We start from the raw sequence: 19193 nt of genomic DNA, 5'->3' as shown, positions 1-19193 counted from the left end.
TAGAAAATCAATTCTTCAACTTTTTTTGTAAGTTAACAAAACTCAATTTAAATCCTCTTCAGATGAAATTGATTTTATGTCAGATGAGGAGCTCGAACAAAATGAAAATATTTCGATTGCTAAAAAGCTAAAAGATATTATTAATAAATATAAAAACCCCAAATAACAATAACGAAACCAAATTATAATGTAGATTTTCAACTTGCAAAAGAAATAGATCATTCTATTTCTGAAGGAACAAGAGGAAAATACTTGCAGATTTGTTATAAGTATTTGCAAACGGGTTTGCCAATGTGAAAGATGTTTTTCGGCAACAGCATATGTCGAAAACAAAATTCGTTCCAGAATGGCAGATGAAACCATAGATGCAATAGTATTCTTAAGAAGCTATTTAAAATAAACACTATTTTTATACTAAAGTACGGTTTTTCACCAGTATGTCGATTTTTTCACGAAAAATCGTATAGCAGAAACGCATTCTACGGAAAATTCTAAGAAGAAACCATAGCTCTAAAATCAATCCCGAACCCCGGGATTTTTAAAAATCAGTCCCGATTAGCATCAGAAGAAGATGTAAAATGAAGGCAAAATTGAACAATTGAATTGGCTTGAAAATTATTTTTACTAACAAGTTTGTGGGCTGCGTTAGGTATCTAGAAAGAAATATTTTAAAAAAAATGCAACTGAATTCAAGAGAGCATTGTTGGGAAACATTTAATTTTATTATACTACCTGTTTCAATAATTCATTATTTTGTAACCATTTCAAAAGGGTTTTTATGGTACTTGTACAAATTGCCAATGCAAATTTTATTGAAAGTGTTTTTCAATATATGATTGAGCTGTAAAAAATAATTTTTACCTGTAATTATGTGTGGAAAACCCCAAACATGAATGAATGGATTGATTTATTGCCTTTGTCAAACAAAACTCGTATATGTAAATTTTTTGTGTTTCCGCTCTATTACAGTTCTCAAAATATATTATTTTCGATAAAAATTATTTATTATTATCTAAAAAATAAAAATCTTTAAATGATTTTAGATAACTAATTCCCATATTTTATACAAGTCCTATTCAAAAGTAAAAATCTACAAACATATCCTGAACAATTATAAATTTTTTCACAACATAAAAATACGAAATGAATTTACAACTGCCGTTAAAAAAATTAAATTTTTTTAACGGCAGTTTCAAAACTCCATTTTCAAATTTTTAAAAATTTTGTATGTATACATACATAAATTTTTTTTCTTGGGACCAGCACTCAGGGGATGACCCCTACTCATGCAAAGCATTGTGTTGGAACTAGGAAAATAGGTTATGGGAGGGAGGATAGAGGGAGTAGTGTTTGTGGACATTAGATTTGAATTTTCCTATATTGGAAGTGACAGGAAAGACTTCAGGAGGAAGATTATTCCACATACGAACAGTACTGCTAAAGAACGAATTTTCTCTGTAATGTGTTGTGCGATCCACTGTCCAGTCGACAACGAATTGGTGAGCCCTTGCCCAAGAACGTGTGTTGCGTAAAAAACTACGGGTTTCGGGAACAAGTTCCCTAATTTCTGCAGAGCACATACCATTGTAGTAATGGTAGAACGGTGAAACACAACCCACATTGCGACGATGTTCCAGTGAGTCAATAGAGCTGGATACCCTACTGTCACCGATAAGCACCTTCGCCCTCTCCTGTACGCGGTCGAGTAACTCTAAAATAGACTTCGAAGCACCGGCCCACACATGAGAGTTGTATTCCATTTTAGGTCGGATATAAGTGGTGTAAATAGTAAGGAGATCAGATGGAGTGAAGTAATTCTTACACCGTTTAAGGAAACCAAGGCACTTGAATGCTTCTTTCGACACTCGAAAAATGTGTTTTGTCCAGCGGACATCGCACTGAATACTCATGCCTAGAACATCAAGAGCTTCTGATTCCTTAATATTTACACCACCCATGAAAACAGATGGAGCAACATGATCTGTTGTGCGTTTGTGTGTTAACATACAACATTGAGTCTTGCGGGCGTTGAAATCGACTCTATTCGCACAACCCCATTCAGAGATTGTCACAAGATCTTGGTTAAGCGTATCATTCATGTTTTGCCTCATTGCCCCAATCTCCGACAGGCTTGGTCTATAATTGAATGCATATGAATGGCAAATGTTGCTGTCATCTGCAAAAGAGTAGATAAGATTGGAAGTTTGACGTAGAAGGTCGTTTATAAAGATAAGAAATAGAGTAGGTATGTCTGTCTGTCTGTCTGTCTGTCTGTCTGTCTGTCTGTCTGTCTGTCTTTTTTTTTTTTTTTTTTTTTTTTTTTTTTTTTTATAGGTAGGTGTAAATCTTGCATAGATACCCGGATTGGCTCGGGTTATGTCGGATTCTTACCGACTAAAACCACCTCCTTTCTCTTCCATTTACCCTGCGGAACTGTCTGTTACGATATTACCTCGCAAGGCCGGACAGACTTAAATAGTCTCCACCTCTATTTGTCGCGAAATCTTTCTCCCCTTTTCTTCAATTTCAAGCTTTTTGTGGATACTTTTCAATAGGCTACATATCGCATCCCAGTTTTCCCTTTTTTTAAGCATGACTTCGATTATGTTATGTACATTAAGGCTCTCGCCGACACGATTTTCCGCGCATCTGCGCTCTTCTTCAAATCTTGTGCATCGGTATACAACGTGCTCAGCATCTTCTACAAAGTTTGGACACCGGGGGCAGTTCGGTGAGATGTCGAGTCCAAATTTGTATAGATAACTCCTATATCCTCCATGTCCACTTAAAAACTGCGTTAGGTAGTAGTTTACTTCACCATGCTTTCTATATAGCCATGTCTCAATTTTTGGTATAAGTCTAAAAGTCCACCTTCCTTTGCGGCTTTCTTCCCATCTCGTCTGCCATAATCGCACAGATTTCTTTCTTTCTGTGTTTGAAATTTGATTGCCGTTTGATGTTCCCAGTCTCTTTGTTTCATACACGCGTTTAGCTTCGTCCGCCAGTATATCAATTGGAATCATTCCAGCTATGACGAGGACTGCTTCGTCGGATGTTGTTCTATATGAACTACATACTCTTATGGCACATAGTCTATACACCGAACTCAATTTTCTTTCTACTGATTTTATTGACAGGGATGTGGACCATATGGGAGCTGCATATAATATCGTTGAGCTAACTACTGTTGTTATTAGTCTTCTTTTGTTTTGTCTAGGGCCTCCTACGTTGGGCATCATTCTTGCCTGCGCTGCTCTGATATTGGACGCTTTACAACATATACTATCTATGTGGGCCTTAAAGTTCAACCTTTCATCAATTATAACACCGAGATACGTGAGGTGAGGTCGAGACGTAATGGTGTGGTTTCCAATTTGTATGTTTATTTGTTCTCGTTTGCGATGACTGCTTATCAGCACGACTTCTGTTTTGTGTTCCGCTAATTCTAGGCCACATGATTTCATCCAGGAACCTATGACGTTTATGGTCTCATTCGCCACTAGCTCGACTTCGTCGATATACCTTGATGTAACGGTAACTACAATGTCATCAGCAAAGCATATTGTGTTTGCTTCTTCATTTATTCTCAGATTCAGGACATCATTATACATAATATTCCACAAAAGTGGCCCTAGAACGGAGCCCTGTGGAACTCCTGAGGAAACTGCGTAGGATTGTTCACCATCGTCCGTATTATAGCATAGTTCTCTTTCAGAAAAGTAGCTTGCAATAATCCTCGTTAAATACGTTGGTACCCCAAGTCTATGTAGATTATCAAGTATTCGTTTCCAGTTTGCAGTATTAAAGGCATTTTTTACATCAAGAGTTATTACTGCGCAATATTCCCTTTTTGAACCTTTGCCTTCAATTGCCGTTTTCGCTGTATTGACTACCATATTTATAGCATCTATGGTTGATCTCGACTTGCGAAAGCCATACTGCCGGCATGAGAGTCCTCCCTGTGCCTCAATAATTGGAAGTAATCTCTTGTATATCACACTTTCCAGAATTTTTCCGGTTGTATCAAGAAGACATATGGGCCTATATGATGAGGGCTCGCCTAATCGTTTGTTTGGTTTCGGAATTAACACCAACTTCTGTTTCTTCCAACGTTCTGGGAATACTCCTTCTTCCAGGCAACTATTAAACACTTTGGCGAACATGCTTGGAGCATTCGTTATCGCAATTTTTAGTGCGTTGTTTGGAATCTCATCGGGACCGGGAGCTTTATTATCTCCTATTTTATTAGCTAATTGTATGATTTCTTCTTCTGTTACCAACGGAATTATTTCCGAGTTCAAAGCTGGATCTCTATTGTAAGAGAATGTTGTGTGTTTTGGAAATAACGTTTCAACAATCCTTCTTACTAGGAGGGGACAGGTTGGTTGTGGGGATTTTTTGCCTTTTAGCCTAGATGTGACCACTTTGTATGCCTTTCCCCATGGATCTGCGTCTGCTTCTAGGCATATTTGTTTGAAGCACTCTCGCTTGCTCTTTAAGATCGCGTTTTTAAATTCTCCTCTCGCTTTTTTGTACTCCAGTTGCTTCGCCTCAAAGTCGGGCCGATTTCTATGACGTTGGTATTGTCTTCTGGCTTTTAGACAACGTGCTCGAAGGTTACTAATATCTGAGTTCCACCAGTAGTTTGGGGGACGATTCCCTGCTATCCTGCGCCTTGGCATAGAGGCGTCACAAGCCACTCTGAGTTTCGACATTAGCTGTCCGGTCATCTCTGTTACCGTACCTTCCACAAGTGTGTTATGTAGAATTGTATCCCTAAAAACTTCCGGGTCCAATTTGTTAGATGCCCAGCCCCGGTATTTTGCCGGCATTTTATTTCCCAAATTGGTTTTGTTCTCCAAATGGTCCACAGAAAATATTATTGCTTGGTGGTCACTGTGTGTATAGTCTTCGCTGACTTTCCACTCCATTCTTCTTGCCAATGATCTGCTTACAAATGTGAGGTCTACAATTGAACCTACTCCTCTTGCTCTAAATGTATTTGCCATGCCACTGTTTGCCAAAACTAGGTCGTCTCTAGAGAATGTTTCCAATATGGTGCTTCCTCTGATGTTGGTTGTTCGACTTCCCCAATCAATTGCCCAAGCGTTGAAGTCTCCAGCAATGATTTTAGGGGAATGAATTTCCGCATCTCTACATAGTCGATCTAACATTTGTTCAAACTGTTCTTTTGTTGCGCTAGGTGGAGCGTAGCAGCTGTATATATAGATTCCGCCAATCTTAGCTCTTACAAATCCCTCCTCAGGGTGTTCCTGGATGCTCTCTATTGCACGATTTCCGCAGGCCCATATTGCTGCTTTTCCACTTATATCTTTGACCCAAATATTTCCGTGTAGGTTCCTATACTGTTCACATATGATGGCGACGTCAACACCAGTTTCGCAGATTGTCTGCGAAAGCAGGTCCTGCGCCGCTTGGCAGTGGTTGAGATTTAATTGCAGTAATCTCATTTACGCATTTTGTTGAGCGCCTGTTTGAAAACGGGACATCTCCCGCTACCTGCTACGTGGTTCGTAGCCGCGCTTCCCATTTGAATGCAAAACATACATTCTGGCTCTTTGTTGCATTCCTTTGCAATGTGCCCGCTTTTTCCGCACCTTCTGCATAGCTTTGATCTGTCTTGGGAATTAGTACAAGACTTAGCCATGTGGCCAAACTCCAGGCATCTATAGCATTGTCTAAGAATAATCCTTTCTCTAAGACGGCATACTACCCATCCTATTTTTATCTTTCCAGTTTCCAGGACTTTACGACCTATGTCTGTTGGTAGGCAAATAATTGCGGTCTGTGTGCCGCCATAGCCTTTTCTTATACTCCTAATATTCCATTCCTTTAAATCGGTAACTCCGAGTTGCATATTAAAGGCGTTGCATATGTCGTCTTTTGTCGTGATCTCGTCGATGTCTTTGCACTCAATGATTATTTCTTGCCTTCTTGCTTTAATCTCCGCTTTAAGGCCGATAGCTTTCTCCATTTGGCCGTAGAATTTATCCATGGTGTCCTTGTCCTTGGAGTTAATTTCTAATAGGAGATCTCCCTTTTGGGTTCTTCTTATTCGAGAAACACGTTCTCCTAGATCTGTCAGAGTTGGATCCGCTTTAATTTGTCTCAATATGTCTGCGTATGTTGTCTCACCTTTTGCCGAGATGATTATAGCATCGTTTCTGTCCTGCCTCTTTCTGGGTTTTCTCTTTCGCTGTACTGCTTTCCATGTATTGGAGTCCTCGCTGAGGGAGACTTTATTGTTTGTATCCTCCTCTCTCTCTTTAGGTTTCTTCAATCTAGTGGTGGCTTTTTTACTTCTTTTCGCTATTTGAGTATTTTGCGATTCTTCTTCCTGGTCTCTACCTCGTTTAGAGTCATTTTCAAGTGCCACTTTTGGGGATGTCTGTGAAGACTGCTCGTTCGTTTCTGCGACCTGAGCCTGGTCGTTTTGCGCCATTTCATCTTTGGCCTTGTTATACATTGCTTTTATTGCCCTCATTTGCTCCTTTATGGCATGATGTACGTTATTTTTACCCTTCATAAATGTTAATAACTGAGTTATCATGTTTCCTAGCTCTGAGAAAGACGTCTCGCTTGGTGTTGTCAGCAACGCGGGTGTCGGAGTGAATTGCGTTGTTGGTGGTGACCTCGCTAATCCATTTATAGCAGCATTCAACTCCTTATTAGGTTGAGATGAATGTGTTGCTTCATCTGCAAGGGGCTTATCATGCGGCGGGGTTCTCTTTATGACCGTTTTTCTCTGAAACGGATTCTCATTTAGCGAAGCTTCAAGAGTTTCTGTGTTTACTGGTGCCCTTATAAAGCTGGAAACTGGGGTAAAGAAGCATTCCATGCCGCCAGTAGACACTAGATTGGTTGCTTCACTATTATTGTTGTTTTTCTTAGTATTAAGACTCATTTCTTTACTGGGTCCCAACTCATAGCCGTTGTCTCCGTTCGATGTGTAGTCACGTTATGCGGTCCCATGGTTGTCTATGCAGGCAGGGAGGCCATGCGAGGGTTGACACGGGGTCCTCATGAGACCCTGCGTTCAGAGCCAGACCCGTGTTAATCAGGACGAAGTCAACTGAACCTACACCACCAACTTAACGGCGACGAACATCGATCGTACCATGAGATTTGCCAGGTTTTAACGGGACGGATGCGACAGCGATATTAGCCCAGAAGCCATTTCTGCCAGGTTTCACTCCGACATACTGAAGTTCTGGAATACCGGTGTCGGCAGGCCAAGGGTTCACACAAAACATGTCCATGTATTCCAGTATACCATAATTAAGATCTTACTGGTCTCGATCTTAATGCCGTAGAGACGTATCGTTGGGGGTACTGCCGCCCCTCCTGGGGTCAGACGCAGACCAGATAGCCGCCCAATGTGGGTCAGACGCTTCTGGATTTTTGATTGAGAATCCACGGAGGCATCACTCTCCTAATCTCTCCTCTCTTGAGGGAGTCCCTGTGGGTGAATACATATTTAGATGGCGGCATCCATTCGCCATTGTCGCAGATTCATCTTTGGGCACATGTACCTTTTTGTAGTACGCCCTCCGAGTCTGCCGCTCCCGGTCGGGGACTGCTTATTTATCGCAGCTGACCTACATATCTGTAGGCCGTTCAGCTATCCGCCACCCGCTGACCCCGATAGTAGCCTGGAGCTCGGCCCTATCTGTCTGTCTGTCTGTCTGTCTGTCTGTCTGTCTGTCTGTCTGTCTGTCTGTCTGTCTGTCTGTCTGTCTGTCTGTCTGTCTGTCTGTCTGTCTGTCTGTCTGTCTGTCTGTCTGTCTGTCTGTCTGTCTGTCTGTCTGTCTGTCTGTCTGTCTGTCTGTCTGTCTGTCTGTCTGTCTGTCTGTCTGTCTGTCTGTCTGTCTGTCTGTCTGTCTGTCTGTCTGTCTGTCTGTCTGTCTGTCTGTCTGTCTGTCTGTCTGTCTGTCTGTCTGTCTGTCTGTCTGTCTGTCTGTCTGTCTGTCTGTATGTCTGTCTGTCTGTCTGTCTGTCTGTCTGTCTGTCTGTCTGTCTGTCTGTCTGTCTGTCTGTCTGTCTGTCTGTCTGTCTGTCTGTCTGTCTGTCTGTCTGTCTGTCTGTCTGTCTGTCTGTCTGTCTGTCTGTCTGTCTGTCTGTCTGTCTGTCTGTCTGTCTGTCTGTCTGTCTGTCTGTATGTCTGTATGTCTGTATGTCTGTATGTCTGTCTGTCTGTCTGTCTGTCTGTCTGTCTGTCTGTCTGTCTGTCTGTCTGTCTGTCTGTCTGTCTGTCTGTCTGTCTGTCTGTCTGTCTGTCTGTCTGTCTGTCTGTCTGTCTGTCTGTCTGTCTGTCTGTCTGTCTGTCTGTCTGTCTGTCTGTCTGTCTGTCTGTCTGTCTGTCTGTCTGTCTGTCTGTCTGTCTGTCTGTCTGTCTGTCTGCCTGTCTGTCTGTCTGTCTGTCTGTATGTCTGTCTGTCTGTCTGTCTGTCTGTCTGTCTGCCTGTCTGTCTGCCTGTCTGTCTGTCTGTGTAAAACACGCTCACGTTCAAAATAGGCAAACAAAAATGCTAGACTTAAAAAAAATGTTTATTGTTCTCCTAAGCAGTTTGGTATTGAAAATCAGAAAAATCGGTTCAGTGGAACCAGAGATGTGAGACAACCTAAAAAAAAACATGACATACTTTTCGTTATTTGTGCAAATATATTGCAGATAATACCATAAAATTTTACACACGTTATTTTTATGTTAAAGGGACTAACTCTGCCGAAAATTATAAGAATCGGTCCATGATTTCTCCTAACCCCCATACAAATTACTTCCCGAAATATGGTTATATGGTCTGTAAATGCCTACAAAATTGCAGTATCCACACAAAATTCAGGAAAAATATGTTTCATACTTAAAAAAATCATACCACCAAATTTTTTGTGGATCGGCCCATATTTGACCATAGCCCCCATATAAAGTTCACTTCCGAAAATGATTTAAATAAGCATAAATGTCTAATAAATATCGGCATTAAGTTGAAATTCGTCATAAAAAATCCCCATATATACCAAAATCACTGTACCTAATGCTATGAATATCGGCCCATAATTGGTCATAGCCTCCATACCAGCACAAATATCCAAAATAATCTGTACTGAACCAAAATTTTACACCGATCAGTAATTTGTATCCAAGAATCGCACTACAAGATTTTTTAAATATTGGTTCATAATTCGGCATAGCTCCCATATAAGGTCCACTCTTGTTAATAGCGTTGTTTATATAAAATTCTACAAAAATAGCCCTCAAATACTTAGGCCCGTAATACGTCATAGCTTCCATATATTGAAACAAAATTGTACACATATCAGTAATTTGTATTCAAAAATCATACTACTGAATTTTGTGAATATCGGTCTATAATTGGCCACAGCTCCCATATAAATACATAAAAATCACTTTCAAATATTTTACGATAATCGAATCATAATAGGTCATAGCTCCCATATAAGTCCCACAACCCAATATTTTGAAATTTGACCAAATATATTTGTATATCCTTTTTTATACTCTGTTTCTTCAGTTGAGGTTAACAAGGAAAAATTTTGATCCAAACGTATTAACTAATTATTAAGTATATAAATGTTAAATTTCATACGTTCTATTAGGAATTTCAATTGTAAATTGCTGAATTAGATACAATTTTTTGTACAATTGAAATAAAATATCGTCTGCGTAAACTAGTCTTTCTAACAATTGTTATATTATTTCAGTTGTTATACCATCATATTTAGGTGGAGGGTATTCAAGATTCGGCACGGCCGAATATAGTACTCTTACTTGTTTATATATGTATTTTACTTTCTAAAATAAAATTTAAGTGGAATCGTCGGCATGTTAACGAATTTACAAAAGAAATCGTCAAACGTCAAATCACTAAATTTACTCAAAAAAATCGTCAAAATGACGTAAAATCGTCACACCTAACACCACTGTGTTTACGTATGATTAGAGATGCTAAACGGGGAATCCCGTTCCCGAAAATCCCGGGGTTTTCGGGATTTTCTAAATCCCGAAGCCCGGGATTTTTTAATTTTAAATCCCGGGGTTTTCGGGATTTTCCAAATCCCGTTTTTCATAAATAAATAGGGGAAATTGTAATTTTTGTGTGACTTTTTCATTCATTTTGACATTCTACATGCCCGAATATCGCAAAGTGATGTTCAGCAAAGTTGTTAAGCTCAACTCCTACTACAATATAGTTAATAAAGGAAAACGGTATTTTTGGTTTTCCTTGAGTGGGGCTCTAGAAAATCAATTCTTCAACTTTTTTTGTAAGTTAACAAAACTCAATTTAAATCCTCTTCAGATGAAATTGATTTTATGTCAGATGAGGAGCTCGAACAAAATGAAAATATTTCGATTGCTAAAAAGCTAAAAGATATTATTAATAAATATAAAAACCCCAAATAACAATAACGAAACCAAATTATAATGTAGATTTTCAACTTGCAAAAGAAATAGATCATTCTATTTCTGAAGGAACAAGAGGAAAATACTTGCAGATTTGTTATAAGTATTTGCAAACGGGTTTGCCAATGTGAAAGATGTTTTTCGGCAACAGCATATGTCGAAAACAAAATTCGTTCCAGAATGGCAGATGAAACCATAGATGCAATAGTATTCTTAAGAAGCTATTTAAAATAAACACTATTTTTATACTAAAGTACGGTTTTTCACCAGTATGTCGATTTTTTCACGAAAAATCGTATAGCAGAAACGCATTCTACGGAAAATTCTAAGAAGAAACCATAGCTCTAAAATCAATCCCGAACCCCGGGATTTTTAAAAATCAGTCCCGATTAGCATCAGAAGAAGATGTAAAATGAAGGCAAAATTGAACAATTGAATTGGCTTGAAAATTATTTTTACTAACAAGTTTGTGGGCTGCGTTAGGTATCTAGAAAGAAATATTTTAAAAAAAATGCAACTGAATTCAAGAGAGCATTGTTGGGAAACATTTAATTTTATTATACTACCTGTTTCAATAATTCATTATTTTGTAACCATTTCAAAAGGGTTTTTATGGTACTTGTACAAATTGCCAATGCAAATTTTATTGAAAGTGTTTTTCAATATATGATTGAGCTGTAAAAAATAATTTTTACCTGTAATTATGTGTGGAAAACCCCAAACATGAATGAATGGATTGATTTATTGCCTTTGTCAAACAAAACTCGTATATGTAAATTTTTTGTGTTTCCGCTCTATTACAGTTCTCAAAATATATTATTTTCGATAAAAATTATTTATTATTATCTAAAAAATAAAAATCTTTAAATGATTTTAGATAACTAATTCCCATATTTTATACAAGTCCTATTCAAAAGTAAAAATCTACAAACATATCCTGAACAATTATAAATTTTTTCACAACATAAAAATACGAAATGAATTTACAACTGCCGTTAAAAAAATTAAATTTTTTTAACGGCAGTTTCAAAACTCCATTTTCAAATTTTTAAAAATTTTGTATGTATACATACATAAATTTTTTTTCTTGGGACCAGCACTCAGGGGATGACCCCTACTCATGCAAAGCATTGTGTTGGAACTAGGAAAATAGGTTATGGGAGGGAGGATAGAGGGAGTAGTGTTTGTGGACATTAGATTTGAATTTTCCTATATTGGAAGTGACAGGAAAGACTTCAGGAGGAAGATTATTCCACATACGAACAGTACTGCTAAAGAACGAATTTTCTCTGTAATGTGTTGTGCGATCCACTGTCCAGTCGACAACGAATTGGTGAGCCCTTGCCCAAGAACGTGTGTTGCGTAAAAAACTACGGGTTTCGGGAACAAGTTCCCTAATTTCTGCAGAGCACATACCATTGTAGTAATGGTAGAACGGTGAAACACAACCCACATTGCGACGATGTTCCAGTGAGTCAATAGAGCTGGATACCCTACTGTCACCGATAAGCACCTTCGCCCTCTCCTGTACGCGGTCGAGTAACTCTAAAATAGACTTCGAAGCACCGGCCCACACATGAGAGTTGTATTCCATTTTAGGTCGGATATAAGTGGTGTAAATAGTAAGGAGATCAGATGGAGTGAAGTAATTCTTACACCGTTTAAGGAAACCAAGGCACTTGAATGCTTCTTTCGACACTCGAAAAATGTGTTTTGTCCAGCGGACATCGCACTGAATACTCATGCCTAGAACATCAAGAGCTTCTGATTCCTTAATATTTACACCACCCATGAAAACAGATGGAGCAACATGATCTGTTGTGCGTTTGTGTGTTAACATACAACATTGAGTCTTGCGGGCGTTGAAATCGACTCTATTCGCACAACCCCATTCAGAGATTGTCACAAGATCTTGGTTAAGCGTATCATTCATGTTTTGCCTCATTGCCCCAATCTCCGACAGGCTTGGTCTATAATTGAATGCATATGAATGGCAAATGTTGCTGTCATCTGCAAAAGAGTAGATAAGATTGGAAGTTTGACGTAGAAGGTCGTTTATAAAGATAAGAAATAGAGTAGGAGAAAGAACGGCGTCTGGCGGTACCCCTGAATTGCTCTTGAACTCGTTTGATGAGATTCCATCTATAACAACTCGTATAGTGCGATCTCTGAGAAAACTCGATATAAATCGAGAAGCTATTACCGACACCAAAAGCAATAAGTTTTGCTAAAAGCGCACCATGCCATACTCTATCAAAAGCTTTAGAAATATCTAGAGCCACCACTTTACTTTCGCCAAAACGGTGTATGGAACGACACCATTTTTCCGATAGGAAGGCTAGCAGGTATCCCGTAGAGCGTCCTCTACGAAATCCATACTGCCGGTCGCTGAGTAAATTGTTGGACTCTAAATATTTCACAAGATGGTAGTTAACCATACTCTCCATGACTTTGGAAAGTGCAGAACAAATTGCTATTGGCGATAATTTTCAGGGTTGTTAGCCTCTCCCTTATTAGGAATTGGCGTTACATTAGCAACCTTCCAACATACTGGAAATTTGCCGGCACGGTATAAAGTGCTGAAAAGGTTAGCTAATGGACGAGCTAGCGTCGAAGAGCACTGCTTCAAGACCAGTGCTGGTATACCATCAGGCCCAGGAGACTTATTTATGTTGAGATCCGCTAAAACCCTTTTAACTGTGCGAGCGCGAAAGAATATATTCGGCATAGTAACAGATACTCTTTCGAGCTCGGGCAGTGGTTGATTGCTTTCCGGTAAGTTCGAAATATTTGCAAACAATTCAGCCAAAAGGTTAGCTTTATCAACCGGGTCAGTGAATGTTTGGTCATCCCTTAAAAGAGTAGGAATTGATGAACTAGCATTATCCTTAATTCTTTTAACGAATGACCAAAAGCTTTTACTGCCCCGGGGAGCAGTAAGAACTTTGGCACGGAGGCGCTGCTCGTGTAGATATTTTTCACGCCTCAGCACTTTGCCACACGAAGATCTCGCCTTTTTGCGTATCGAATCAGTTTCTGCATTTTTGTTATAACGCCAGATTCTGAATGCTTCCTCTCTAGATCTGATTGCAATTTGCACTTCTGATTAAACCAGGATTTTTCCATAGTTTTAATCGAATTTTTTTTGATGGAATGAATGTTTTCATCCCCATCATAATTATGTTTTCGACCATTTTCGCCATGGCATTGACACTATTGTCTAAGAAACAAAGTTTCCAATTAAAATGCCTAAAGAACTCGTTGAGCTCAGCCCAACGAGCCTTTTCGTAAATAAAAGTTAAGTGTTTCGTAGCTGGTCGTGAAACGTTACGAAGTTCAGAGAGCGAAAAGGAGGCGGAAATGGTACAATGATCTGAATTACCAAGAGGTGCAAAAACAATGTGTGTGAAGATAAATTTAAATTTATTTAGCACAGACCTAAACCACATATTTTAGCTCAGCCCATTTTGCAGTTAACAGAGCACTGTTAATCACTTAACAGTCATAATACTTGAATTATAATAAACAAATTTATACCTACAATATCTGAAATAATTTCAGAATAAGAAAAAAAATGGAAAAAATTAAAAAAAACTATCCATCTGAAATAATAGATGGATATTTGAACCCATCGTAATATCAGGATTCCAATAAATTTGACTTTTTTGAAAAAATAAATCTGGAGAGGATTTTTGGCCATTATGGAAATTAGGAAAAGGGCTCGGATATGACACTATATAGAAATGGTAGTCCTAGGGTCACTTAATGGAACTGTGGTAGTGGGATATCTGAAATAATTTTGGGATTACAATAAATTTGACTTTTTTGAAAAAATAAATCTGAAGAGGATTTTTGGCCATTATGGAAATTAGGAAAAGGGCTCGGATATGACACTATATAGAAATGGTAGTCCTAGGGTCACTTAATGGAACTGTGGTAGTGGGATATCTGAAATAATTTTGGGATTCCAATAAATTTGAGTTTTGTGAAAAAATAAATCTGGAGAGGATTTTTGGCCATTATGGAAATTAGGAAAAGGGCTCGGATATGACACTATATAGAAATGGTAGTCCTAGGGTCACTTAATGGAACTGTGGTAGTGGGATATCTGAAATAATTTTGGGATTCCAATAAATTTTACTTTTTTGAAAAAATAAATCTGGAGAGGATTTTTGGCCATTATGGAAATTAGGAAAAGGGCTCGGATATGACACTATATAGAAATGGTAGTCCTAGGGTCACTTAATGGAACTGTGGTAGTGGGATATCTGAAATAATTTTCGGATTCCAATAAATTTGAGTTTTGTGAAAAACTACCACAGTTCCATTCAGTGACCCTAGGACTACCATTTCTATATAGTGTCATATCCGAGCCCTTTTCCTAATTTCCATAATGGCCAGAAATCCTCTCCAGATTTATTTTTTCACAAAACTCAAATTTATTGGAATCCCAAAATTATTTCAGATATCCCACTACCACAGTTCCATTAAGTGACCCTAGGACTACCATTTCTATATAGTGTCATATCCGAGCCCTTTTCCTAATTTCCATAATGGCCAAAAATCCTCTCCAGATTTATTTTTTCACAAAACTCAAATTTATTGGAATCCCAAAATTATTTCAGATATCCCACTACCACAGTTCCATTCAGTGACCCTAGGACTACCATTTCTATATAGTGTCATATCTGAGCCCTTTTCCTAATTTCCATAATGGCCAAAAATCCTCTCCAGATTTATTTTTTCAAAAAAGTAAAATTTATTGGAATCCCAAAATTATTTCAGATATCCCACTACCACAGTTCCATTCAGTGACCCTAGGACTACCATTTCTATATAGTGTCATATTCGAGCCCTTTTCCTAATTTCCATAATGGCCAAAAATCCTCTCCAGATTTATTTTTTCACAAAACTCAAATTTATTGGAATCCCAAAATTATTTCAGATATCCCACTACCACAGTTCCATTCAGTGACCCTAAGACTACCATTTCTCTATAGTGTCATATCCGAGCCCTTTTCCTAATTTCCATAATGGCCAAAAATCCTCTCCAGATTTATTTTTTCACAAAACTCAAATTTATTGGAATCCCAAAATTATTTCAGATATCCCACTACCACAGTTCCATTCAGTGACCCTAGGACTACAATTTCTATATAGTGTCATATCCGAGCCCTTTTCCTAATTTCCATAATGGCCAAAAATCCTCTCCAGATTTATTTTTTCAAAAAAGTCAAATTTATTGGAATCCTGATATTACGATGGGTTCAAATATCCATCTATTATTTCAGATGGATAGTTTTTTTTTAATTTTTTCCATTTTTTTTCTTATTCTGAAATTATTTCAGATATTGTAGGTATAAATTTGTTTATTATAATTCAAGTATTATGACTGTTAAGTGATTAACAGTGCTCTGTTAACTGCAAAATGGGCTGAGCTAAAATATGTGGTTTAGGTCTGTGCTAAATAAATTTAAATTTATCTTCACACACATCAATAACTTTAGGAAGAATTGCATTTTTTAAAAATTTTTCAAAATCCGTTATTACGTAAACAAAATTTTACACGCATATTTTCTACCAATTTTTCATTAACTTTATTTGGAATATTCTCTCTATCGTGCTCAATCCGCTGTTAAAGCTCGTACAAATTGGTAGGAGTTAATCGGTATTGTTTCAACCGCCAATTCACGATTCACAAAAATTCTCAATAGAATTGAACTCAGGACATTGAGCTGATAACTGCATTAATAATAAATTTTTCTAGAAACACCATTCTTTACGATTTTTGACGTGTGCAATGGGTCGCCATCCTATTGAACAATTACTTCTTCTGCAGGTTTTCCTCTTTTATATAAAAAAAACGTGATGATGAGACTACAAAATCGGTATGGTGAGTCTGCAAAATACGCAGATGGTTTTCTTTACCCATTATTTCATTGATTATTTGCATTGGTCCAAGGTGGCACTATATAGGCAACCCCATATCATTACCGTGTTTTACAGTTTTCTTACTGTGTCACCAATTTTTAAAAAATCGGCGTATATTGAAGACTAATCATACCGAATTTATAGACTTGCCATTCCGATTTTGTAGATAAGAGGCCAATCATGTCGAAGAAGTTATTTTACAGCAGGACGGCGAATTAAAGCACACATCAAAAACATTGAAAAATGGTTTAGTGAGCAAAATTTCTACCGAAAATACCAGTTCGATATCCCGATCTCAATACGTAGTCTTTGTATTTTTGACATTCATCTTTCGACCTGCAGAAGAAGTAATTTTTCAATAGGATGTCGACCCACTGCAAACGTCAAAAATCGTAAAGAATGGTGTTCCTAGAAAAATTTCTTATTAATGCAGTTATATCAATGTCCTGAGTTCAATCCTATTGAGAATTTTTAGTGAATCGTGAATTGGCGGTTGAAACAATACCGATTAAAGGCTGGGTTAGCCGACCGTTGATGTAATGTAACCGTAATGTTGACTTAACGTAACACTTTAGTGCGATTATAGAACATTAAAAACGTGTCATATGTTTTTGACATAAACAAACAAATTTTAACAGCTGTTTGAAAGTGTTATCAACACAATTGTTTTAAATACTGTTCAAGCGATTTTATAATTTTTTTCTGCGATTTAAAAAAAAAAATATTAAACTTTTTTGGTAATAGTACTTACATATAAACCGTACACATAATGTATTCATCATCATTGTGAAGTGCTTCGAAGTGACTTCATATATGTTTATATTAACCCATTAGGAGACAATTATAAATATTATTTATTACCTTGTCATACAGACTTTATTAAAGGTCCGATAACTTAAAAATTAATTAATATTGTATTGTACTTTATACTGAGGGCCATTATTACAACTTGCCTTTATGTTCGTAATAGTAATAGTTAACTTTAAGGGTACCTTTTTCTATTGCATAAAGTTTTACCTTCACTATTTCGAACATTTGTTAATTTAATTTGTGAAACAAAATATTAATTTAATATTTTCAAACTTATTACTTCGACTATTATTAGTATACATTTTATAAATGCTTGTAAGAACTAATTTGTATAATAAGTAAATATTACCATAACAATAAAAAGTTTTTTTTTAGTATGAATTGTGCTAAATTTCCCAATTATTGATAAATTCACTGACATTTATTGTTGTGGGGTATGCTAGTTCCTTTGTCCACTTTTACAATGCAGAAATTGAAAGGCAGACATTTTTCTCATTCTCTTTTGAACTAACCTAAATCTATGTAATACACACTGTACCTCGTCAACCCTTTTCCCAAAAGGCTTTAGAAAAACTAAAGATATTATACAAATCAAACTATAGAGTGAATGAGAAGTACATACACTCATGCTTTATTTGTAAAAATATCAAAGCTTAAACAAAACATCAACAATAAACAGTGAGTTTATCTTTTCTTACATTTTGTTTTTTATTTATGTATTTACATATATTATTGAAATATTTAAAACATTTTTAAAACATTGAAAATATTGTTAAGCGTTCTGAGCATAAGTATTTTTTATACAAGACTTTTAAAATCAACAAGTTGACAACACCGTTAGTAAATGTCACGTAGAAACGTAAAGAAATTCTGTTTTTAACAGGTTCAGACGTTACAGTTAAGTTACATTTTGTCACTATAACTGCTTTAACTACTTTACACACAATAGAAAGGATCAGCTGTTCCGTTCCGTTAAGGTTACATTACATTACATTCGGCTAAAGGCTGGGTTAGCCGACCGTTGATGTAATGTAACCGTAATGTTGACTTAACGTAACACTTTAGTGCGATTATAGAACATTAAAAACTTTTTTGGTAATAGTACTTACATATAAACCGTATATTTTTACACATAATGTATTCATCATCATGTGAAGTGCTTCGAAGTGACTTCATATATGTTTATATTAACCCATTAGGAGACAATTATAAATATTATTTATTACCTTGTCATACAGACTTTATTTATTAAAGGTCCGATAACTTAAAAATTAATTAATATTGTATTGTACTTTATACTAAGGGCTATTATTACAACTTGCCTTTATGTTCGCAATAGTAAAGTTAACTTTAAGGGTACCTTTTTCTATTGCTAAAATTTTAACCTTTCACTATTTCGAACATAAAGGCAAGTTGTAATAATGGCCCTAATTTGTTAATTTAATTTGTCTATACAAAATATTAATTTAATATTTTCAAACTTATTACTTTCGACTATTATTAGTATACATTTTATAAATGCTTGTGTGAACTAATTTGTATAATAAGTAAATATTAACATAACAATAAAAAAAATTTGTTTTTAGTAAGAATTGTGCTAAATTTCCCAATTATTGATAAATTCACTGACATTTATTGTTGTGGGATATGCTAGTTCTTTTGTCCCCTTTTACAATGCAGAAATTGAAAGGTAGACATTTTTCTCATTCTCTTTTGAACTAACCTAAACCTGTGTAATACACACTGTACCTCTTCAACACCTCGCCTTTAAACTTCGTCTGTCTACCTTTCAATTTCTGCATTGTAAACGTAGACTATGCGCATTTCACTGGTTGCTTAGGCCAGATCATCAGGAAACCTTTTCCCAAAAGGCTTTAGAAAAACTAAAGATATTATACAAATCAAACTATAGAGTGAATGAGAATTACAGACACTCAAGCTTTATTTGTAAAAATATCAAAGCTTAAACAAAAAATCAACAATAAACAGTGAGTTTATCTTTTCTTAC

The 19193-nt window shown here is 36.8% G+C and overlaps 1 protein-coding gene across 1 annotated transcript in view; it reads left to right on the top strand.

Moving 5' to 3' along the window:
• The window catches only part of LOC135962777 (glutamate receptor ionotropic, kainate 2-like), a 290464-nt gene that overhangs the window by 11580 nt on the left and 259691 nt on the right, over positions 1-19193 (top strand). The gene's annotated exons all lie outside the window — the stretch shown is intronic.

This window comes from Calliphora vicina, chromosome X (assembly GCF_958450345.1).
Source record: "Calliphora vicina chromosome X, idCalVici1.1, whole genome shotgun sequence".
Classification (NCBI taxonomy): domain Eukaryota; kingdom Metazoa; phylum Arthropoda; class Insecta; order Diptera; family Calliphoridae; genus Calliphora; species Calliphora vicina.
The sequence above is the reverse complement of the archived record's forward strand: the minus strand, read 5'-3'. Positions and strand labels throughout refer to the sequence as shown.